The sequence below is a fragment of the Oryctolagus cuniculus genome, chromosome 7, assembly GCF_964237555.1.
Source record: "Oryctolagus cuniculus chromosome 7, mOryCun1.1, whole genome shotgun sequence".
NCBI lineage: Eukaryota > Metazoa > Chordata > Mammalia > Lagomorpha > Leporidae > Oryctolagus > Oryctolagus cuniculus.
The window spans coordinates 132,261,655-132,285,458 of NC_091438.1; the positions used below are offsets into that span (position 1 = coordinate 132,261,655).

Here is a 23,804-nt window from a genome sequence, read left to right on the forward strand (position 1 = left end):
ACTTATTGCAGTATAAGATGCTTCCACCTAGAACTCCTTCCTTCCCTCTCTCTCCAGACCTACTTCACTGTCTTCCCTGGATCTTGCCCATTTTCATAATAAATTTCTTGCTTCCTCAAAGTCTCTCAGCATCGTTTGGCTCCCAGGGCATTGACCACGTGGTACACTTAAACCACAAATGTGGCTGACCACGGCTGAGCAAGGCCTCACCATTCTGCTGCCCGGGGCCAATTAGTTTCAAACAAGGAGTCCATGGCTTCTGTGACAACCAATGACAAGCATACCACCTCCTAGACTGTCATATCTGGCATCCTGAGCAAAAACAATGGAATACAGGGGATTTAGCAAACTTTGGGTCAAGCTGTTAATGGGAGATGAGTGACAGGAAGATGCAGGATGAGACAGTTCCCTGTCCTTTCCTTCCTCTCTAACTTCTCCATACAACCTTCCTGGCCAGGTGGGGAAGACACTTGTCAAAAGACCAGTACACATTTATTACATTGCTTCTCATCTTTTTCTGACTTCTATTCTCCCTCATTTGTCGGGGCGCTGGATTCTGTCCTGGTTGCCTCTCTTCCAGGCCAGCTCTCTGCTGTGACCAGGGAGTGCAGTGGAGGATGGCCCAAGTCCTTGGGCCCTCAACCCCATGGGAGACCAGGATAAGTACCTGGCTCCTGCCATCGGATCAGCGCGGTGCGCCGGCCGCAGCGTGCTGGCTGTGGCAATTGGAGGGTGAACCAATGGCAAAGGAAGACCTTTCTCTCTGTCTCTCTCTCTCACTGTCCACTCTGCCTGTCAAAAAAATAAAAAAAAAATTAAAAAAAAAGACCAGTACACATTTATTGCATTGCTTCTCATCTTTTTCTGCCTTCTATTCTCCCTCATTTTTTAAAATGAATTATTTATTATTTGAAAGGCAGAGTTACAGAGAGGCAGAGGCAGAGGCAGGGGCAAAGGCAGAGAGAGAGAGAGAGAGAGAGAGAGAGAAAGTCTTCCATCCACTGGTTTACTCTCCAAATGGCTGCAATGGCTGGAGCTGAGCCAATACAAAGCCAGGAGCCAGGAGCTTCTTTAGGATCTCCCATGTGGGTGCAGGGGCCCAAGGACTTGGGCCATCTTCTATGGCTTTCCCAAGCCATAGCGGAGAGCTGGATCAGAAGTAGAGCAGTCAGGACTTGAACCAGCACCCATATGAGATGCTGGCACTGCAGGCAGTGGCTTTACCTGCTTCACCACAGCGCCGGCCCTCTCCCTCATTTTTATGGCCCCAGGATTGTGCCACCCACGAAAGTGTTAGCACCTTCTTCTGGCTTTGTTTCCTAGGAAACTTTGCTGACAGGTCATGGTTTCTTTTTCTTTTCTCTCTCTCTCTCTTTAAGATTTTATTTATTTGAGAGGTAGAGCTACAGAGAGAGGGAGAGACTGAGAGAAGGTCTTCTGCCTGCTGGTTCACTCCCCAGATGGCTGCAATGGCCAGTGCCAGGCCAATCCAAAGTCAGAATTCAAGAGCTCCATCTGGGTCTCCCACGCAGGTGCAGGGGCCCACGGACTTGGGCCATCTTCCACTGCTTTTACAGGCCATAGGGAGAGAGCTGATTGGGAAGTGGAGCAGCCAGGACATGAACTGGTGCCCATATGGGATGCTAGTGCTACAGGTGGAAGCTTAGCCTGCTACGCACAGCGCCAGCCCCAGTGTGTCATGATTTCTAAACAGAGCTGCCCATGAAATTAAGCCAAGCAAAGCCTTCCTAAAGATTCAAAATATAAACATTGTTGAGAGAGGATTTCTCTTCACTGATCTTAAGCCATAGGCACTAAGGGTGGCCATCATTCCTGCTTCATGGAGAGCACCTCCCTAAGCAGGAAGATAGCACAGAGGAAGGCAGAGCTCAGAGAGAGAGAGGGGTGTAGGGTCCCGATGGCCTTTGAACACCTAAATCCAACTTTCCCCAATATGTGTAGCTGTTTCTAAAGACCAGTTTTCCCAATCCATGTAATAACAAACATAGTCATCTATGGATCTCACATTACCTCCATTCAAAAGGTCATACAGGTGACTAGATTCTTAGACTCAATTCCAGATTTATGGGAGGAAGAGGTCCTGTTTGGACTGGCTTCAGATGGCTTTGGACTGCCCATCCTGGAACCAACCAACCAATCAACCAACATGGTTGTGGAGCAGGAGGAACAGGGTCATGTACATACGTACGTACATACATGACTATGTACTCTGAAACCCTTGGAAACAGGTGTTCTAGAGGGCAGGAGATAGATCCTTCTTTTATTAAAAAAGATTTATTTATTTGAAAGACAGAGTTACAGAGAGAGGAAGAGACAGAGAGAGGTCTTCCATCTACTGGTTCACTCCCCAAATGGCCGCAACAGCTGGAGCTGGGCTGATCTGATGCGAGGAGCCAGGAACTTTCTTCTGGGTCTCCCACATGGATGCAGGGGCCCAAGGATGTGGGCCATCCTCCGCTGCTTTCCCAGGCCACAGTAGAGAGCTGGATTAGAAGTGAAGTAGCCAGGACTCGAACTGGTGCCCATATGGGATGCCAGCACTACAGATTCTTAGACTCAATTCCAAATTCATGCAAGGAAGAGCTGTTTGAACCAGTTTTGGTCCCTAGATTCTTCTTTTAAATTGCACAGACCAAAAGATGGCTAACGATTCCCTCAGAGTAGGTGGGACAGAGGGTGAGGAGAAGAGGTCAGAGGGCGAACCTTTCCTAAGTCAGCACTAGCCAACGCATCTTTCTGGAATGGGGGAAATGCTTTCTATCTGCACTGTTCAGTGTCATAGCCCCAATCATAGGTGGCTACTGAGCACTTGAAAAATGGTTCCTGCAACAGAAACACTGAGTTTTAAATTTAGTTTTTATTAAATTTAAATGTATGTAGCTACACGTAGCTAATGGCTACATATTAGCACAGATTTAGACCATTGGCCCGCTTTGGGAGGCAGCATGAAGTACTGGCTATAGAATGTGCTTTGGAGTCAGCCTGAATTGGGTTGGAGCCCCAGCTCCACTTATTGAACCTCTCTGAGCTGGAGAAGTGACAGATGCAAAGAGCAGGCAATGGTGTGTGATACCGCAGAGAGAGAATGGTACAAAAGATCCACAAAGGGCCCGGGAGTCCGTGGGACTTGCAACTGGGAGACTATGAGTGAGTGAAGACAGAGAAGTGTTGAAAGTGTGACAGGGGCCAGCAACATGGCTCACTAGGCTAATCCTCCACCTGCGGCGCCGGCACCCCAGGTTCTAGTCCTGGTTGAGGCGCTAGATTCTGTCCCGGTTGCCCCTCTTCCAGGCCAGCTCTCTGCTGTGGCCCTGGAAGGCAGTGGAGGGTGGCCCAAGTGCTTGGGCCCTGCACCCGCATGGAGGAAGCACCTGGCTCCTGGCTTTGTATCGGCACGGCGTGCTGGCTGTGGCGGCCATTTGGGGGTGAACCAACAGAAGGAAGACCTTTCTCTCTGTCTCTCACTGTCTAACTCTGCCTGTCACACACACACACAAAAATAGTGTGACAGGGTAAACTCCGGGCCAGCTCTTCATCTCCCTTTCAGACGTTTGCGAGTTCCTTTCCTCTGGAGGACAATCCCAGGGAGAGAGATATTGGGAATGCAAACTTGATCTCTTAATCCTGGTGGCCACATGGGGAGCTGAGAACTCAGAGATGGGTTCTGAAGATAGGGCTCCAAGATCAAGCCAGAGAAAACAGAATCAGAAACATTGTTAGCTATGGAGTCTGGAGACAAAGGTGGGGTTGCCTAGACCAAGGAAGACACAGGGAAGAACTCCTCATATACCTACCCTCATTACATAGCACTTACTGTGCATCCTTCCAGGTCCAAGGCTACCTGCATTGTGGTGCCTCCAATACCTAGTAAGTGCGTGGCATCATAGGAGGTACTTAATCAACATCTGTTGATGCATGAATGCAAGTAAGCCAGTCTACTCTCTGGTGCATGGTAGACGCTGTATGGTACACTAAGTTCCCCCAGGGAGAAAGCTGTGGTGAGAAGGTGCCAAACAATCCTTCTGGGATTGGAAACTCTGTAAGGGCTGTGGTATATTGCCCAGCACGGAGGAACTGCTCAACAAGTGATCACTCTGGTCATTACTATTGGTCAGAGAGTAAGATTTTGTATAAGGCTGGGGGAAGGTCTTGATGATAAGAGCTAACATGTGTTAATCTCACTGAATCCTTGAAGCAGTTCAATGAGATGTTTTATTAGACTAATTTTGCAGATGAGAAAACTTAAAGAGGAGATGCAACTTATCGTAAATCACCCAGCTCCAAAACAGCAGGACTATTATTGATGCCAGAGTTCATGCCTTGGCCACAAAGGTTTGGGAGCAAAGGGAGACTCAAAAAAGGGGAACTTAAGGAAGACAGTTCTGGGGTCAGAATTCACTTATTTCTACTCACTCATGCAATCTCGATGCCTTCTTTTCCCTGCCACACCCAGTACGCGCCTTCTTGCCAAGCTCCTCGTCCCACTGAGTTTGCATCCCAACCCCTTCTGCTTTCTGTTTCACTCAACCAGATGTACTCAGGTTTGATGAAAGCAAGTGGGAGTTGAAATGGGGTCAAATAAAGGACTTTTATTTGTTCATTTGATTTTGGTTTAAGGAGAGATTCTAGAGCAAGTGAGTAAACTATTTCAGTAGGCAAGAGGAAACTGACAATGCAAACAAGGCAGAATATTTGCAGAGGGAAGTTCTTGGGGTTCTGAGCACAGGCCAAGGGCAAGGTTGGCTTCTGATAGAAGCTACAACACTTTGCTTTCCTTCAGCGTGAAAGAAGCCAGTGAATATGGGTGAAGAAGCAAAACGTTAGTAAAAGCTAGAATGATCAACATTAAGTGTTAGAGTTGGTATTGTGGCAAAGTGGGTAAAGCAGCCACCTGGGCACCGGTTCAGGTCCCAGCTGCTCCTCTTCTGATCCAGCTCTCTGCAATGGCCTGGGAAATGGCCAAGTGCTTGGATCCCTGAAACCATGTGGGAGACCCAGAGAAAGCTCCTGGCTCCTGGGTTTGGCCTGGCCCAACCCTGCCCATTACAGCCATTTGGGGAATGAAGCAGCAAATGGAAGATCTTTCTCTCTCTCTCTATCTCTCTAACTCTGACTTTCAAATAAATAAAATAAATCTTTTAAAAAATCAAGAGTTAATTTTGCAACAATTGATGATAGCCTGGAATAGGAAAACATCCAGACTGCAGGTCACAACCCATTAATCCATCATGAAGTCATTTAGAAGTGTAAAATTAGATTTTATGTTTTAAACAGAATATAATTTCTTTAAAGATTTTATTTATTTATTTGAAAGAGTTACACAGAGAGAGGAGAGGCAGAGAGAGGAGAGAGGTCTTCTATCCACTGGTTCACTCCCCAGATGGCCACAACGGCCGGAGCTGCACCGATCCGAAACCAGGAGCCAGGAGCTTCTTCCTGGTCTCCCACGTGGGTACAGGAGCCCAAGGACTTGGGCCATCCTCCACTGCTTTCCCAGGCTAGAGCAAAGAACTGGATCAGAAGAGGAGCAGCTGGGACTAGAATGACGTCCATATGGGATGCCAGCACCCTAGGCCAGGGCGTTAACCCACTACGCCACTGCGCCATCCCCTAAATAGAATGTAATTTTAAAATCGAATTAGTTGCACCTATCAGGGATAAATACCATGAAAATTATTGTGCAACTTGTTTCAGCCAAATACAGTCATATCTCACTTAACAATGGGGTATTTCTGAGAAATGTGTTATTGTGCCTTTACACAGTCCTCGATGGGATAAATCAATTACTCAGCATGGCCTCCTGATGTGATCGAGAGATGTGGTAAACAGGAGACGATGAGGTTGGGCCGGCCTGACGGAGCATACCATCCGACAGTCAACTTCCAGTTTTATAAGTGGGAGGAAGACACTCCAACGCAATGACAACAAATATCATAGAGCAAAGACATAAGCCAGCAGCATGCCTCTTATCATTGACAAGTGTTCTGTACTTTACACTGCTACAGGTGCTGTACTGTTACACAGCTGACAGTGCAGGTCTGTTTGCACTAACATCACCACAAGCGCAATTCATGCTTGCACTGCAACTTTACAATGACCACAGCGTCTCGAGGTAATAGAAATTATTCAGCTCCATTATAGTCTTTTGGGATCACTGTCATCTACACAGTCTGCTGTTGACCACAATGTTATTTGACACATGGCTGTTGACCGTATATATCTGTATATGTACTGGTCACAGTATAACATTTTTTCTTATTGAGGGTAAGCAAAAATATTCAAAAGCCACCATCTAGGATGTGACCACAGAGAAAGTGATTTTTTCTAGAATGTTCTTTCTCTCCCACTTTTCTTGTTGTATGTTTTTTCATTTTTTAAATATTTTTTAAAGATTTTATTTATTTATTTGAGAGGTAGAGTTACAAATAGTGAGAGGAAGAGACAGAGAAAAAGGTCTTCCTTCCATTGGTTCACTCCCCAAATATCCGCAACAGCCGGAGCTGCGCCGATCCAAAGCCAGAAACCAGGAGCTTCTTCACGGTCTCCAACATGGGTGAAGGGGCCCAAGCACTTGGGCCATCTTCTACTGCTTTCCCAGGCCATAGCAGAGAGCTGGATTGGAAGAGGAGCAGTCGGGGCTAGAACCGGCGTCCATATGGGATGCCCTCACCGCAGGCAGAGGATTAACCTACTGTTCCATAGCACCAGCCCCTAAAGATTTTATTTTTAAAGATTTATTTATTTATTTACAAGTCAGAGTTACACACACACACACACACACAGAGAGAGAGAGAGAGAGAGAGAGAGAGAGAGGTCTTCCATCTGATGGTTCACTCTCCAGATGGCCGCAACAGCCAGAGCTGCGCCGATCCAAAGCCAGGAGCCAGGAGCTTCTTCCAGGTCTCCCACGTGGGTGCAGGGGCCCAAGGACTTGGACCATCTTCTACTGCTTTCCCAGGCCATAGCAAAGAGCTGGATCAGAAGTGGAGCAACTGGGTCTCGAACTGGCGCCTATATGGGATGCCCGCACTTCAGGTCAGGGCATTAACCCGCTGCACCACAGCGCTGGCCCCAAAAGATTTTATTTATTTATTTGAGAGGTAGAGTTAGAGAGAGAGAGGGAGGTCTTCTATCCTCTGGTTTACTCCACAAATGGCCACAACAGCAGGAGCTGAGCTGATCTAAAGCCAGGAGCCAGGAACTTCCTCCTGGTCTCCCACATGGGTGCAGGGGCCCAAGGTCTTGGACCATCCTCTGCCACTTTCTCAGGCACATTAGTTGGGAGCTGGACCTGAAGTGGAGCAGCCAAGACTTGAACCAGTGCCGATATGGGATGCCCATGTTGCAGGCAGTAGCCTTACCCACTGCACCACAACACCAGCCCCTAAGTTTTATTTTTGAATTTAAGTTCTTAAAATATTTTTGTAAAGATTTATTTATTTATTTATTATTTATTTACTTGAAAGGCAGAGTTACAGAGAGGCAGAAGCAGAGAGAGAGAGAGAGAACTTCCATCCACTGGTTCACCCCCCAAATGGCCACAATGGCTAGAGCTAGGCCAGGAGGCCAAAGCCAGGAGCCAGGAGCCAGGAGCCAGGAGCCATAAGCTTCCTCTGGATCTCCCATGTGGGTGCAGGGGCCCAAGCACTTGGGCCATCTTCCACTGCTTTCACAGGCCATAGCAGAGAGCTGGTTTGGAAGTGGAGCAGCTGGGACACAAAGCAGTGCCCACATGGGATGCTGGCACCACAGTCAGTGGCTTTACCCACTGTGCCACAGCACCGGCCCTAAAGCATTTGTGTGTGTGTGTGTGTGTATTTAAAGATTTATTTATTTGAAAGTCAGAGTTACACAGAGAGAAAAGGAGAGGCAGAGAGAGAGAGAGGTCTTCCATCTGCTGGTTCACTCCCCAATTGGCCACAATGGTCAGAGCTGTGCAGATCCAAAGGCAGGAGCCAGGAGCTTCCTCTGGGTCTTCCCACACGGGTGCAGGGGCTCAAGGACTTGGGCCATCTTCTTCTGCTTTCCCAGGCATAGCAGAGAGCTGGATGGGAAGTGGAGCAGCCGGGACTTGAGCTGGCGCCCATATGGGATGCTGGCACTGCTGGCAGCGGTTTAACCCGTTATGCCACAGTGCCAGCCCCTAAAGTGCAGTTACAGAGCAGGAGAGAGAGAGAGAGAAAGGGAGAGAGAGAGAGAGTCTTCCATCTGCTGGTTCACTCCCCAAATGACCGCGATGGCTGGAGCTGGGCCAATCTGAAGCCAGGAGCCAGGAGCTTTGTCCAGGTCTCCCACGTGGGTGCAGGGGCCCAAGGACTTGGGCCATCCTCTACTGCTTTCCCAGGTACATTAGCAGGGAGCTGGATTGCAAGTGGAGCAGCCGGGACTTGAACTAGCACCCATATGGGATGCTGGCACTGCAGGCAGTGGCTTTTCCTGCTTTGCCACAGAGCCGGCCGCCATGGGGTCTTTTTTTTTTTTTTTTTTTTTTTTTTTTTTTTTGGGTAACATTGTGTAGGGAGAGTGGCTTTTAGATTGTTGGAAGCTGAGTCTGGTGTCAGTTACAGAATGCTCCCGACATCCTGGCTCCCGAAATAGCTTGCTGGCTCTTTAAAGAGCCTGTCAGAGGATCCAGCGCACACCTGGCTTTGAACCTGAGCCTGGCTGATAGGATCTGCCTCCTCCTTCCAGGGTCTCCTGTCTCCTTTGTTGGCGCACAAGGAACCAGAGGAGCCGGGCTGGTGGTTCTCCTGTGTCTTTGCCACGGAATGCCCAGTCTGCCCCCTCCCCATTTTCTGGGCCTCTTCAGCACTTCAGAGGAATTCAGTGCCACTGCGGGAAGAACTGGAACAAAGAAATTGCCCTTTTTTGGTGCTAAGATTTCCTGCCTTCCGGCTGTTTGGCTCTCAGCCTGTGCGCTGCCTTCACGCTCCTAAGCTGCCTAAGCTGACGACTGTGTTGATAACAACACTTTCTTGCCTTTGTGTGGTGCTTTGTACTTTTTCAGAGCATTTTTATGCTTCTCATCTTTTTTTTTCTTTCTTAATTAGAGGGTCACATTTTAGTTCCTGAATTTTACAGTTCAGCATTAATATCACCACAAATGGTGTGGAATAAGTATGGTGGTATTTTTAATACAAAATAATCATCTTTTTATGGAGAAACGATACTTCATATCTACATAGACAGGCATCTTTTCCAAACAATAGTCCAAATTAAACTTAACTAGAGGTCTGCACAACAGGGAAACTGCTTGAGTGTAAGTTATTCCAGGACACGTGGACCCACAAGGCGATCTAAAGACTGAAGCTGGAATTATTTTTTTCAATGAAATAAATGGCTGCCTGGGGACATTACTTCAGCATGATCTCAGATCATAGAGGAGTAAACCAACATTAAAATATTTGAAGTTGGGGCCGGCGCTGTGGCATAGTGGGTAAAGCCGCTGTGCGCCAATGCCTGCCCCATCACAATGTTAAACCTTTAGCCCCTGCCCCCCCCCCCCCCCCCGCGACGCAGCTACCCCACCATGGTCTGGGCTGCGCCAGGAGGCCACAGAAGCAAAGTAGATTGGATGAATGGGTTTCCTCTGCTGTTGGCAAGGGCGAATGCTGTTGGAAGACTCAGCTTCCTTGCGCTGATTACAGAGTACTTGGTGGGAGGTAGGACGGAAAAGGTGGAGAAGCACCATTCTGTCCCTCCGCAAGCACCACTAGAAAACCAGGGCCAGGCACTGGGCGCAGCAGTTAAGGTGCTCGGTGTGACTGCATCCATATCAGAGGGCCTGGGTTCGAGTCCAGCTCCACTCTTGATTCCAGCTTCCTGCTGATACACACCTTGGGAGGCAGCAGGTGATGGCTTAAGTACTTGGGTCCTGGCTTCAGCAACACTCTTGGCTGTTGTAGGCATTTGGGAAGTGGATGAACAGATTGATAGAGCGCTCTCTCTCTCTCTCTCTCTCTCTGCCTTTCAAATAAGTTAAATCAATAAATAATAAACAAACAGATAAATAATAAGTTTAAAAGCAGCAGTGGAGGCAATAGCCTCTGCTCTTTGTCCTTCCTAAATTCTGTTCCGTGGCGAGGACATCCTTTGCTGGCTCCTCTGGTTTGGGCCCTTTTGCCAACTATGCCCATTGCTGCCCTCCCACCTGGTCCTGCCAGAGCCCACCCCTTCCAGCCACAACCCAGAGACAGGTGACCCTGGGGGGCAAGCAGGAAGCTCTCCACAGCACAACGCTACTAGGTGTGGGCAGGTGAGGAGGGAGGAGAGAGTAGGAGCTTCAAGACCTGTGCTTGCTCCGCATCCTGCCCTCACTCCCTTCCCAAGGCCCCAGCTGAGAGCTCAGTGTCTGCTCTCACGGCCTCTCCCAGCCCAGCTGCCGCACACAGCACTACCAAGGAAGGACTCATGGCAGTCCACCTGACGATGGCCAGGGCAACACCGTGTCATTCGGGTGAAGACAACGGAAGGGAAGATGCCCTTGCAATTGCACACTGAGAGGGCTTATTTCAGAGGAGGAGAAAGGGCGGGTACACATTAGTACTGCAGGAGGCTTCTACCGCCCCAAGGCCAGGAGGATCGAACAGCATGGCGTTCTGACCCAGAAGGGCACCTGTTGCTCACGCCATGGGACACAGGAGTGCCAGAGGTCACTGGAACCTGCAGCTGCTCCTTGCTGCCCCTCTGTACTGCCAGCCCTGCTGGGACCCCTGGCCATGGCCACCACCACAACAGCTGGAAATGCAGAAGGCCCTTGAGCCCAGAACCGGCAGCTATGGCCAGAGACTGTGGCAGAGGCTGAGAGAACAATGGTCCCACCGCTCCTCCTGCATGCCTTCTCTAGACTATCAGTTTCCCACTTGTCCTTCCTGTTGTCAGAATCAGACAGGAGTTTGTTGGAAAGAGAAGGCCAGGAAATGTAGTTTGCAGGGAGCAGGATCCTTCGACACAAAGCAGAGCATGGCGTAGTAGCCTGGGCCTCCGCCTGCAGCACCAGCATCCCATATGGGCACCGGTTCAAGTCCCAGCTGCTCCTCTTCTGATCCAATTCTCTGCTGTGGCGTGGGAAAGCAGTAGAAGGCCCAAGACCTTGGGCCCCTGCACCTGCATGGGAGACCCAGCAGAAGCTCCTGGCTCCTGGCTTCGGATCAGTACAGTTCTGGCTGTGATGGCCATTTGGGGAGTGAACTAGAGGAAGAAAGACCTCTCTCTCTGTCTCTCCCTCTCTCTGTCTGTAGCTCTACCTCTCAAATAAATAAATAAATAAATATTTTTTAAAAAAGTATACAAGAGGGTGGGTGTGGGGTGCAGTGGTTTAGACACTGTTAGGGATGTCTGCACTCTGTATTGAAGGACCTGGGTTCAAGTCCTGGCTGCACTCCTGATTACAGCTGCCTGTTAATGTTCGCTGTGGGAGGCAACAGATGAGGGCTCAAATACTTGCCCTGCCACGCACACAGGAGACCCAAGCTGCGTTACGGACTCTTGGCTTTGGCTGAGTCCAGCCCTGACTGTTGCAGGCACTTGGGGAGTGAGCTGGTAGTTTGGCTAACTCTTTCTCTCCCGTAAATAAAAATAATTTTTTTAAAAGTTAAACATGCATGCAAATATTCCTACTGTGCCATCTTGTAAGAGACTTGATCATCCCGGAGTTTGGTGCCCCTGGAGCATCCTGGAGCCATCCTCCCCTGACACTAATCTGTGACAGGGTTTTCAGTAGGAGAGGAGTTGTGGTCAGGTTTCCGGAAGGTTTCTATCCCGTGGATCTGAGGTGGTGAGATGGAGCCCCTGACAGCAGCTGAACAGGGGATGGCAAGGCGGCAGGGGTGGGTGGGGCCTGGGCTGGAAAGCAGCAGATAGCCTGGAAGGTGTTTGGGAGGCAGATGGGCAGGCCCTGGTCATTAAGTGGGTGGAGATGAGGGAGGGGCCTGATTAGCCAGTATCTTGCACTGGAGCCGGAGAGTCTGGGAGCGGGCAGAGAGCCCCTGACCAAGTCGATGGAAACGCGGAAAAGTCTCCCCAACTCTTCACACTCAAACTCCTTAGCTGTGTCCTGGGTCACTTTATCCACCCTCACCCCCAACCTTTGCCTGAACTCTGGGTACAGAGATCGCTGCCGCTCCCCTGAACTGCCCTCCTCCCCAGTCCTCAGTGCCCCCTACCCCTTCATCCTGCCCTCAAACTCTGAGGACATTGCTCCGGGGCCCCTCCTGCTCCCCCGACACCTTCCTGTGCGGGATCCACCATTCCAGGCATGTTTCTCTGCCTGTCTCCTTTAATAACCGTTCTCAATTCTGAATCCCCAGTGCCTGGCACATGGCCCAAGTCAAAGTAAACCTCAAAAAAAGTTTTATTGAATTTCCCCCAAGGACTCGGCTTTATCATATCAAGAACTAGGGCCAGGAACGGGACATTAAATCCAGGTGCCAGCACTTAGAAATTGGATGCCACTTCTCTCAAGCTTCAGTTTGTTTCCCTGACTGTCAAATGGAGATGTTAGCCCAGTGGATCTACCGGAAGAGTTGTTTTGAGCATCAAAAGAAATACTCTGTGTTAGGAATTGGACGTAATTCCTGGAACGTCGTTCGCTTCCTCAAAAAATTGGCTGTTATTTAAGAAAAAAAAAAATTCAGCTTCATGCCAAGAATGAGCATGAGCAGGAACCGAGGTGTGCAGTTCCCAAGATGGCCACGCGAGGGAAGTGGTGAGCAGTCTCCGGGCGGGCTCTGGCTCCATCGTGCTAAGGCACCTGCTGTGGACCCAGATGGCCTGGCTGGGATTTCCGGGGCTTCCCAGCCTTTGAACAGGTGGGCGCCAGCCAGGGCGCCGTGGGAGGAGCCAGCGTGACGTGCTCGGTCTCAGTTTTCACAGTTGTAACTATCCCTCCTGCTTCTCCCCTTCTTGGCTTGTTGGAAGGGCTGGCCAATGGGGATGGAGGTGGGTTTAGGGGGGTGGGGGGAATACAGGAGGAAACCTGGATTCACTTCCAGTTTATCATTTGTCTTCTAACTTGATTATGATAATTTTCTCTGTATAGAAACTTTTATAGTCAAATTTAAAATTTGATTTACTTATTTGAGAGAGTGCCCACCCACTGGCTTATTCCCCAGATGCACCCTTAACAGCCTGCTCTGGGCCAGCCCCAAACCAGGAGCCTAGAACTCAATTCAGGTATCTGCTTCCTCCTTGGGCGCATGATCAGGAAGCTGGAATCAGGAGCAGAGAGAAGACTTGAACCCAGGCTCTCTGGTGTGGAGCATAGGCATCCCAAGTGGAGTCCTCACTGCTAAGTCAGAACGTCCACCCTTATCGTCAAATTTATTGATACTTTCCCCTAGGACTTCTGGGTTTCAGCATGCCTAGTCTTCTCCATGTCCAAGGTTATTAAAAATTCACTCATGTTTTCTAGGGGCACATTATGGTGTTATTATTTAAACATGGTGGGCCGGCGCCGCGGCTCACTAGGCTAATCCTCTGCCTTGCGGCGCCGGCACACTGGGTTCTAGTCCCGGTCGGGGCGCCGGATTCTGTCCCGGTTGCCTCTCTTCCAGGCCAGCTCTCTGCTGTGGCCTGGGAGTGCAGTGGAGGATGGCCCAGGTGCTTGGGCCCTGCACCCCATGGGAGACCAGGAGAAGCACCTGGCTCCTGCCTTTGGATCAGCGCAGTGTGCCGGCCGCAGCGCGCTGGCCGCGGCAGCCATTGGAGGGTGAACCAACAGCAAAGGAAGACCTTTCTCTCTGTCTCTCTCTCTCTCTCTCACTGTCCACTCTGCCTGTCAAAAAACAAACAAACAAACAAACAAACAAACATGGTGCTCCAGCTGCAATTTATTTCAGTGTAGGATAAAGACACAGTTTTCTTCTATTTTCCCAATTGACTTGCCAATTATTTCATCCACTTACAGAAAGCCCTATCTCCTCCCCCACTTATGTGAAGTTCTGTCTTTATCACACACTGAATCCCCCTGTGTGGCTCGATCCATCCACGGCTCTGTCCAGTCCTGCTTCAATGCCATACTGCTTTCACTGTGTTGACTTTAGAGTATGTTTTAATATCAAGTAAGGCGAATCCCTTTTCAGCACTGTTTTCTAGAGTCTTTCCCCTGCGTGTTTATTCTTCTATATGCACTTAACAACCCCCCTCCCCATCATTCTGGAAGCCAAGTTGGAGCTTTGGAGTCCCTGAAATTAGAAGCACAAGGTACATTTTCACATTTCTCTGGAGAGAAAGTTCTACATTTTCATCAGATGTGCAAAGGGACCACAGTTCCAAAGGAACAGGGCCAAGGCGGGAGCGCAGAGGGAACCCGGAACCTCTCTCGTCTCCCACGTCCTCCCAGGCTCTGCCCTGTCCACCTCCATCTGCATGTCCCTGGCCTGGTCCTGCCTCCCTGCTGCCCTGGCCCCAGTGCCAGGCTAGGCGCGCTGTTGACTGCAATTGCAGATTTTAACAAATAATCTGTGTGCAGTTATGGGGCCCGGCTTCAGTTCTTCATGTTGCAGGGCCTCAGTTCATCCTTCTTACAGGCCAAGAGGGAAGGAATGAGCTAGGATGAGGACTGCGGGAGACGCAGCCAGCTGTCCCCAGGAGCCTCCTTCAATCCCAGTAATTCCCCCACCCTCATTCATATTTAAATCAGTGCCCTCACGGGCTCTCTGCCAGGGCCAGGGAAAACAGTAGAAGATGGCCCAAGTCTTGTGGGAGACCTGGAAGAAGCTCCTGGCTCCTGGACCAGCCGGTGCGGCCATTTGGGGAGTGAACCAGCTGATGGAAGACCTCTCTCTGTTTTTCCCTCTCTGCAACTCTACTTCTCAAATAAATAAAATCTATAATAAATAAATAAATAAATGCCCTCAGAAGGGAGACTACTGCGTTCCTGTCTTCAGTGAGTATTAACAAGACCAGACTTTGCCAGAAGCAAGCGGAATTGACGGCACTGAGCAGGGTTACCCACAGCAAGCTGGGGCAGGCAGGACCCGAGGAGAGACTTTGTGCTCACATGGTGTCTCACAAGTCCCAGATGCAGAGGAACCCGGCATGCAAGGTGTTCCTGCGGAGGTGCACGTAGGCAGGTGCCAGGCGCGATTCTTGGGTGCGGAGACTGTCCTGTACCCTGCGGGGTGCTCAGCGGCAGCCAAGGTCTCTTCTCACCAGATGCCAGGAGCAACCCCCCAACCATGAACACCAAAAATGTCTCCAGACACTGTCGAATGTCCCCTGGGGCCCCAAGCCTCTGTAGGTTGACAATCACTGTCTCAGGAGAAGCCCTGGTCTCAGCGCAGGACACCGGTGGATTGCCTGGCCCTCGGTCCAAAAGACATGGAAAAGTCTTTGTTCATAGCGCACCCTGGAGCAAGCCTCTGCCATCTCAGAGCTTGCTGGTTCCTCTGTGTTGGTGAGTTACCCCCTACTCTCCTGGGTGTGGTGCAGGGCAGGGCAAGGGGGCACCGCGCTTGTCCCTGAGGTCTTGGGGGTGCCCCAAGGGGAGGAAGAATGAGAAAGAACAGGTGGAGAGGGAACAGAGGGAGCGGGGGACGGGCGGGCCCAAGAGCACTCTAGGGACAAGGAGCGGATTCGGGCTTCCCCAGGGCCACTTCTGCAAGGCCTCACTCCTATAAGTCGCCCCTGGCCAGACAAATCCAGACTCTTCCGACTCTTCCAGGCCCCGCCCACCACAAAGTCCAGGCCCCATTGGCCCCGCCCTAGACCCGCCCACCGCCAGAGGCCCCGCCCCCGCCAGGCCCCGCCTCCCTCCTCGCCTCCCGCCAGCCTCGGGCTTGGGCTTTGCACCCGGCGGCGACTGAGACCGGTGGCGGCTGCGGAGCCGGCAGCGCAGGCGGGCGGAGCGGAGCTGCCCGGCGCGGTGGCGGGCGATGCCCCCGTGAGCTTCTCTCGCCGCCCCTCCCCGCCCCGCGTCCCTACCCCCTTGGAGTCCGCGCCCGCCTGGGGCCGGGCCGCGCCTACCGCCGGGTCCGCGGGGCGGGGTCCCGGGGCAGCACCTGCCCCGCCTTGCGGAGCCGCCTCGGCCTGTGAGCCCCCCCTCCCTGTCTGGACCCCGGCCTCACCTCCGGGTAAGTCGGTAGGCCTTGCCCGCCTGGGAGTGGACGTGGGGAGGGGGCTGCAGAGGTCCGGGGGTCCACGGGGGGAGGGGGACTTGGGTGTGAAGCGCGGCGTGGGGATGCGAGTGTGCAGGGTCTGGGGCAGGGGCGGGGGCCGGGGCCGGGGAAGGGCGCAGTGAGTGGGATGGCTCGGGGACAGGGGCTAAGGTGGGAGAGGGGGGCATGGAGGAGGGCCTGGAAAATGGGGTATGGGCCTCCCAGTCTTGAGTTCTTTGCTGATGCTCAGAGCACCTGGGGCCCTGGCTTCAACAGCATTGCCTCGCATGGCCTTTTTGGAAAGTGCTTAAAATCCCTCCTGGAAAGGGAGCTGGAAGGCAGCCTGCCTTCCTCCCTCCTGCCTGTGCCCTGGCTGGGAAGCGGCCACTTTTTCCACCCAACCTGACACCACCGTGGTGCCCAGAGGACCTCCCCAGCCCACGAAAGAAAAGGGATGGTGTCGCTCCAGCCCGAGGGTGGGAGCGAGGGGCATCTGCGAAGCTCGGAAAGGCAGCCTCTCAGTAGCATGGTGGGGAGTTCGAGGTGCAGGGAGGACCCCTGGTGGGAGACTTGGGCGTCTTCTCTTCCCCTGGTTGCCTGGACCAGAAGAGGTGATGGGGCGTGGGGTGCAGGCCGCCGGGAGGCTGGGGAAGCTGTCCTCCTGGTGAGCAAGAGGATGTCCAAGTCTCCCACCCAGCCGCCCCCATGCGCACATCACGCACCGTACATCACCAGCCCTGAGCACTGGGTTTGTTTTTTTCCCCCACAGTGTCCTGGGCCTGAGAGAGTCCATGGTTCTCGTGGCTCTGGAGGGGGTGGCAATGCCATACCCAAGGCCAGAGAACAAGGGGCACTGGCTGGCCTTGCCCCTTGGGAGCTGTTTGAATGTGGCTCTTCAGGCCTGCTTGGGGGTCTGGGTGAATGGCAGTGTGGAGCCCTGATCACACGGCCTTGTCTGGATGTGGGGAGGAAGGTCCAGTGCTCTACCCATGACGACTTCTTCAGCCTGGGGTCCTTGGGTTTGGGGTCTGAAGTGGTGGCAAGCGGGTTTTTCTGGGTTGAGCCTGGTCACAGTTAACAGGCCATCCTCAGAGTCACTGCCAGCCACCAATTAGTCTGTAATCAGGCAGCTGCCAACTGTCCCTCGGGGTATGTGGGCAGCCTAAGGGGACATTCTCAGGTTGGGCGTGGGGATGGGAGGGGGCCCGTACAACCTGTCCTGAATCCAAGCACCACGTCTTCAGAGTTTGTTTAGGGCCCAGAGACCCCTGCAATGCCCTTTGTGCCACGCTGCCTGGATTAGGGTCTTGCAGCCCCGGGGTTCCACATTTACCTGGCTCTTTGCAGGGTTGGTTACACCTGGCTTCAAACTTAGGCTCTGCCACTTTGTGGCTGTGTGATAATCAGGAAGTCACTTCCCCTCTCTGAGTATCTTTCAGTAAAACGGCCGCACCGGCTAGGTCTGCTGGGAGCAGTCGGTGATAATGGTGGATCTGAGCTGCTGAGGTTGGTGCCTGACACAGAGCAGAGCTCCCTGGGCAACTGCTGACCTCAGGAGCCAAGCACTTGCTGGGGCAGGCAGGCGGGAGGCAGGTGCTGGGGACCCAGCAGGGAACACAGTCCCTTCCCTCGGGGCATGTGGTCTGTGTCACTGTCTTAACTATTCTCTCTCCCTCCTTCCTTGCTCACCCCGGGCTTCTGCTCTCTGGACATTAATTGGATTTTACTCTGTGGAGCCCAGGCCCGAAGCTGCCACCCTCTGGACTCCTCCTCCCTCTGCCCAGGTGCTGAGCTCTGTGGGGTCTGTCAGGGGCCTGGGCCATGTCTGCAGCTGCAGTAGCAGCTGGCCCTTTAAGGAGGGAAGAAAACAATTACTGGGCCTGGGCATTGCATCAGCTGGAGCCTGGAGGGTCCCTGGGGAAGGGGGGCAGGCTGGTGGTTGATTTCATTAGCACCATGCAGGAACTCTCACCTGAGTCTGCCCCCAGGCAACCGCAGCCCCAGTGCCTCCTCCCACCTGGGAGCACCACCTTGGAGGACGGACTGGCTCTCTGGGCACCCCCTGCCCATGTCATGGGCCCAGGCGGAGGTGGGCGTAGGGAAGCGTCTCTCACTTGGCCTTTTGCTGGCTACAAGGGTATCTCTCCTGCTAGCATTCTGCTGGCGTACTGGCATTTTGCTCCCAAGGGGGTGTCCCCCTCTTCGTGTCTGGCTGACTTGGGGGCGTTTCTCCCGCACTGGTATTTTTTGACCCAGGGGAGGGGTGGTCTGCACTGGTCTCTCTCCAGCAGTGGGGTCTGCTACAATGGCAAACTGCTGACCCAATGGGGACTGCGCCCGCTGGGGTGTCAGTAGACTGGGGGTGGCGGCTAGAAAGAGTGGTGCTCTGGTTGCAGGTGAACAGTGAGTCCTAGGGACTGGGTGGGTGGCCTGGGGCAGAGAAGAGACCAGGCACGTGGGCATCAGACAGCCCAGGGTTCAAGTGCTGTGTCTTTCACTTCTAGCCTGTTAGCACTTGAGGCGGTTGGCCTCTTCCCCTGGAAGAACAGAAATGACTGACCTGAGCACTGCCCCACCCCAGGAAGGTGGCGAGGAAAAGCCATGGAGGAGGCGCAGTGCAGCACCTGCCAAGGTGGCCCTCTTCCCTTTGCGGGCTTGGGCTCCACAGACCTTGACTGTAAGATGCATGGACAAGGAAGAGAGTTGGGGAGGAACGGAGAGAAGGGGGAAAGAACGCCCCGCCCCTGCCTCTGTGGCAGGAGGGGGCAGTCAGTCCCTGGGTCCCTCCCCTAGACCAAGCGCTGGAAGCCGTGGCCCTCTGCCCCGGGGAGCTGGCATCCTGGCGGGCGCATGACCCAGAGCAGGTAATGACACCTGTGACAAGTGTTGAAAGGGAAGCTCCTGTCCCTGTCCCTGGCGGTGCTTTCCTGGCTGGTGACCTCTCCGTCTCCGCTGAGGTGTGAGAGGTGCCATGCTGTTGTGGGAGGACAGAAGCAGTGGGGGAGGGGAGGACGGGGCAAGCCCAGACAGCCAGGCCAGGCCGGCCTGTTCTAGCTGGGTGCTGAAGGCCGGAGTTTATACCAAGGCCAACAGCGGCCCCCAAAGGGTTTTAAGCAGAGGAGGCCAGGCCAGGTTTCCAGGGTAGGGGCTGGGGCCTGTGGCCCTCCGGCTGAGGCTTCTCCCCAGCGACTTCTGCCTTCTCCTACCCCCTCCCCTGTGCACAGCAGCCTTGGCACCCAGGGAAGGGTTGTTTGCGTGGCTCACCCCGGGAGGGAAAGGGGCCAGTCCCAGTCCCTCCGGCTCCTTCTCTCGGGGCTGAACGGCATCTCAGCACGGCCCTTGGGACCAAGTTCTCCCAACCTCCCTGGGGAAGCCACAGGGCGAGAGACAGGCTGGCCCGTGTGCACATCCCAGTTCTGCTGTTCCTGTGCTGGGTGACCTTTGGCAAGGCACGGCGTCGCTGACCATGGCGGTGATGGTTACTCCCTCTTTGGGAAGGACAAAGTGAAGTTCTGATTGGGAATCAAAGCCGCAATACAATGCCCACAGCCTTTTGGCTACTGCATGCGGGTGGCACTGACCCTGCGTCAGGCCTAGGGCTTCAAGGCTGTGGTCACACGGGGTCCTGTGCCTAGAAGGATCCACACTTGGTGGAATGTTCTGCTGTCACCATCTTGAAATTCTTGATACTTTGGAACACAGGGTCCTGCCTTTTCCCTTGCACACTGGGCCCTGCACATTATGTAACCCACAAATCGGGTAGGGGGAAGGAAAAGGCACGGAGGGCCTGAGAGGAGGACGCACAAGGTGGAGGGCATGACTAACTGTCCCGAGGTGGGTGGATGTTAATAATAGCAACATTTATTTAGTGCTTACTGTGTGCTAGTTTAAGCACTTTACATACACATCTTCAGCCGCCCTGTGAGGTAGGTACTATCATCGTCTCTACTGTAGAGATGAGGACACGGATGTTATGTGGCCGGTCACGCAGCTGTCAAGAGGCTGGGCTTCAACTACAGAGTGCAGGCCCGGACCAGGGCATCGCCTGGGAGGCAGTGCCTGGAGGCCCAGGTGCAGTTTCCCCAGAGGGGACAAAGGTGCAGAGCAGAAGGGAACAGTGTCTTCTCTGTGGGTGGGTGATGCTTGGCCAGGAGACGGGGAGCCAGAGCCAGTCGTTCTGGGGCTGAGAGAGGCTGACCTTTGGATTTTGTGGTTCTGATTTTCCAAGCTCAGAGCTTCTGGGCCCTCAGTCTTCGGGTCTTGCTGCGGCCGTGGCTCCTCGGGGCTGCCTGAACCCTCCCCTCCCCTTCTCACGGTAGTCCCTGCTTCTTCCCCACCCCCAGGTCATCCCATTCGCCTTCTTGACTTTAATGATCTCTTCTGAAGGTCCGAGTGCTCCCTGGACCACCCTCAGATGTCTCACACAGGCGATCAGCCTTAGGTGCAGAGCCCAGGGCCCCGGCTCCCCCCGCCCACCTCTGCTGTGCCTCCAGGTCCCCGGCTCCTCTCCGGCACCATCATCCGCCCACTTGCTCAAGCTGGGAAGCTGCAAGTTCTCCTGGACACCTCCCTCTCCCTCACCCCCACATCCTACAGCCAATCCTCAGCCAGTCCTGCTGGTTCTCTTTGGAGTCTGTGGGCTCCTCCTGCCCGCTGCCCCCCACCAGGCCCCTGTGGGCTCTCACCCGGCCTGCTACCTCTGCCTCCTACCTGTCTTTTGTACTCCTGCCCTACTTCATGCCATTTGCACGCTGTAGCCAGATGATCTAATAAAGCTAAACATTTGATTGTGTCATATCCCTGCTTAAAACATCCAGGACTTCTTAGAATAAACTCCAGACTCACTGACGTCTCCAAGGCTCTGTGTGATCTGGTCCTGCCTACCTTTTTGTAGCATCTTGTACCCTTCTCCCTCTCCCTCGGCTGCTGGACTCCACACATGTTGTCCCCAATCCTGAAACGCACGCCCCCTCCTCGGCCCTGCCAACTCCTACTTATCCTTCAGGCAGACACCAGCTCAGCACCAGCTTGCACGTCGCTTCCGCCGGGAAGCCTAAAAACCTGCGACTAAACCGCCCGCCTCCCCCTACCTCCATGGGACCTGGCCCTTCTTCAGGGTATTGGAATTGCTCACCTGCTGGACTGCACGCTCTGTGAGGTCGGGAAGGCTGTTCCGCCCAGTCCTGGCACACAGTAGGTGTGCAGTGAGCTGTCTAGTGAATGAAGGAAGGGACCAGCTGTTGCTGCCGTGCAGTATCTTCGCCGGGCTCTCTGCCTCCAGGCCTGCCTTTCCCAGTCCTCCCTGCGCGCAGCCCAAAGTGATCCCTCCAAAACAGAACTGACCCTGTCACCCCCTGCTACTTAAAATACTTCAATAGCTCCCCATTGCTGCCAGGAAAAGGCCTCGGCTTCTTATCATGATATTCAAAGCCCGTTGTGATCTGCCCTGTCTCATCTCCCCTGCTTCCCCGCCACTCTTTGAACTCCTGGCAGTTCCTGTAGCATGCCAGGCTGTTTTGCGCCTCTGTGCGTCTGCACTTGCTGTTCCCTCTGCTCGGGATGCCTCCCCACCCCGGCTTTGTCTCCCTGGAAAACGTCCTGTATTCCGCAGGGTGGGCTCAGCTGCCACCTTCCCCCGGAAGCGCCTTCCGACGCTCCCTGGTCAGAGTCGCCGGCAGGTCCATGGCCACGCCCCTTCGGGGGTCTACCTCTCTTCCTTGCTGGTTCCTCCAGTGCAAGCACAGTAACTTTTTTTTTTTTTTCAAGATTGTTTATCTTTGTACCTCTAGCTCCCAATTTCTCTCCTGTCTTAATTAGGTCTTTGCTTATATACAGAAACCCAGTCAAACCAGCTTCAGTAATAAAGATTTTTGTTTTGCTTTGTTTTGTTTTTTAATGAGGACAAGGATTCCTGGGAACTGAGGGGAAGCTAGGGTTTGGAAAGCCAGAAGAACTTGAAGCAGCCACTCTGTGCCCCCCTGGCCACTCTTGCCTTTCTGTCACTACAGACTGGATTTCTCTGACTTCCTGGTCCTAGGCCACCTGTGGTTCCTGTATTGTGTCCCTTGGTTCTAGCCAGATTCAAAAATGGAACTCAGGGCATGACTGATGCAATCTCAAGCTCCCAGAAGAGGATCCGATTGGCTGTGAGAGGCTCAGGTGCCCAATGTAGTCCAATCAGCTGTAGCCTGTGGGAAAGGATCACAGTCAGCCATGCAAACACGGCTACTGGTGCAACCTCAGAGAAAGGGCATCTCTGCTAGCTGGCCAAGGATGCCAAGACATCTCCTGGAGTGCCTAAGGTGCCAGGTGGGTGCAGCATTTTGGGTCTGAGCCCCAGCCTTTCATCTGGAGAAAGGGGGCCTGGAGTTGTGACTAAACCGGGAGTCTTCCTGGGGCGGTAGTGCACAGGGCAGGCTCTGAAGAACCTGTCACAGGTAACTCAGAGGCCTGAGCAGGAAGAGAGAGAAAGAGAGAGAGAGAGAGAGCCTGAACTTCCTTACCTCGCTTTGGAATGGGGAGAGGGAGAGGGAGGCTTGAGCAGTCAAAGCTTTTCCTTAGCAAACTTATTCATTCTCTAAACTTCACTCATTTCCTTTCCTCAGTGAAAACCCATCGCACACCTACCCCAGTTTCCCCAGCCAGGCATTCTATACCCATATTGACTTCATACATCCCAAGCACTAAACAGTTTTGATCACTTACTGTGTGCCGTGTTCACGCATCATCTCATTTAATCCTCACACCCTGTAACATGGGCATGTCCACTGTCCCATTTAACAGACAAGGAAACTGAGGTTCAGAGAGGTGGCATCCATAGGCCAGGAGCGCACAGCACAGTGACTCCAGAATGAAAGCTACTCATGGCTTTTACCCTCAGCTACCTACTCACTTGCCCATCGGGGTTAGGAGGGCCTCACGGGCAGATCCCCGGTCACCACTCTTCCTCTGGCCCCACTGCTCCGCCAGCCCAGAGCAAGGGCTCCCGACAGCGAGGCAGGGGATGCAGGTAGAATAGAAAAGGCAGGTGGGTGGGAGCCAAGGTTCTCCTCTTCATGGATCCACCCTCCTTGTGGAAGATGCCAGCTGAGCCCACCCTGCGGAATACAGGACATTCTGCAGGGAGACAAAGCCAGGGTGGGGAGGCATCTCAAGCTGAGGGAACAGCAAGTGCATGGTCCTGTGGCCTTGAACACATCTCTTCCACCTTTGAGCCTCACTTTGCTTATTCAGAAATGGGGATGACAATTCCTGCCATGAGGCTCACATTGGATGGGGTCTCTGATGCCAATTTGTAACTAAGAACTGAGCAGTTTCCCAAGGGTGGTTATTACCAGATGGGCTGTGGCAACCGGGTAGTAGCTGGCCAGGGGGTCCAGGCTTCAGCAAGAGGCAGGCAGGCCCACAGCTCCCCGGAGAGTACACTGCTACCCTCAGCAGGACCGCGGTGACGGTCAGTGACTCATGTTGAGTGACACTGGCTCGCGTGGTGAGGAAGCTTGTCCTTTTCAGCTCTGTCAAGTCCAAGATTGGCCCAGGGAGAAAATGTCAGTGTAGTTGCTAGTGTGTGTTGAACAACTTCCTAACACTTTCTGTCCCCACTTTCTAACCGAGAAAGATCTCGGACGAGGCTGGCAGCTTTGGCTGGCCACTCCACACAGCTAAGATTTCATAGCATTAGCTTTA

General features: G+C 53.1%; 1 protein-coding gene across 2 annotated transcripts in view; it reads left to right on the forward strand.

Annotated features, from left to right (window-relative positions):
• Positions 1-15,781: 15,781 nt before the first annotated feature.
• Positions 15,782-23,804, forward strand: part of RIMS3 (regulating synaptic membrane exocytosis 3) — a 39,426-nt gene continuing 31,403 nt past the window's right edge. Inside the window, exon 1 of one of the 2 annotated variants that reach the window (XM_051857905.2) lies at positions 15,782-16,094. The gene's annotated coding sequence lies outside the window, so the exon portion shown is untranslated. The remainder of the gene's footprint in view (positions 16,095-23,804) is intronic. The other variant, XM_051857906.2, reaches the window with a different exon arrangement.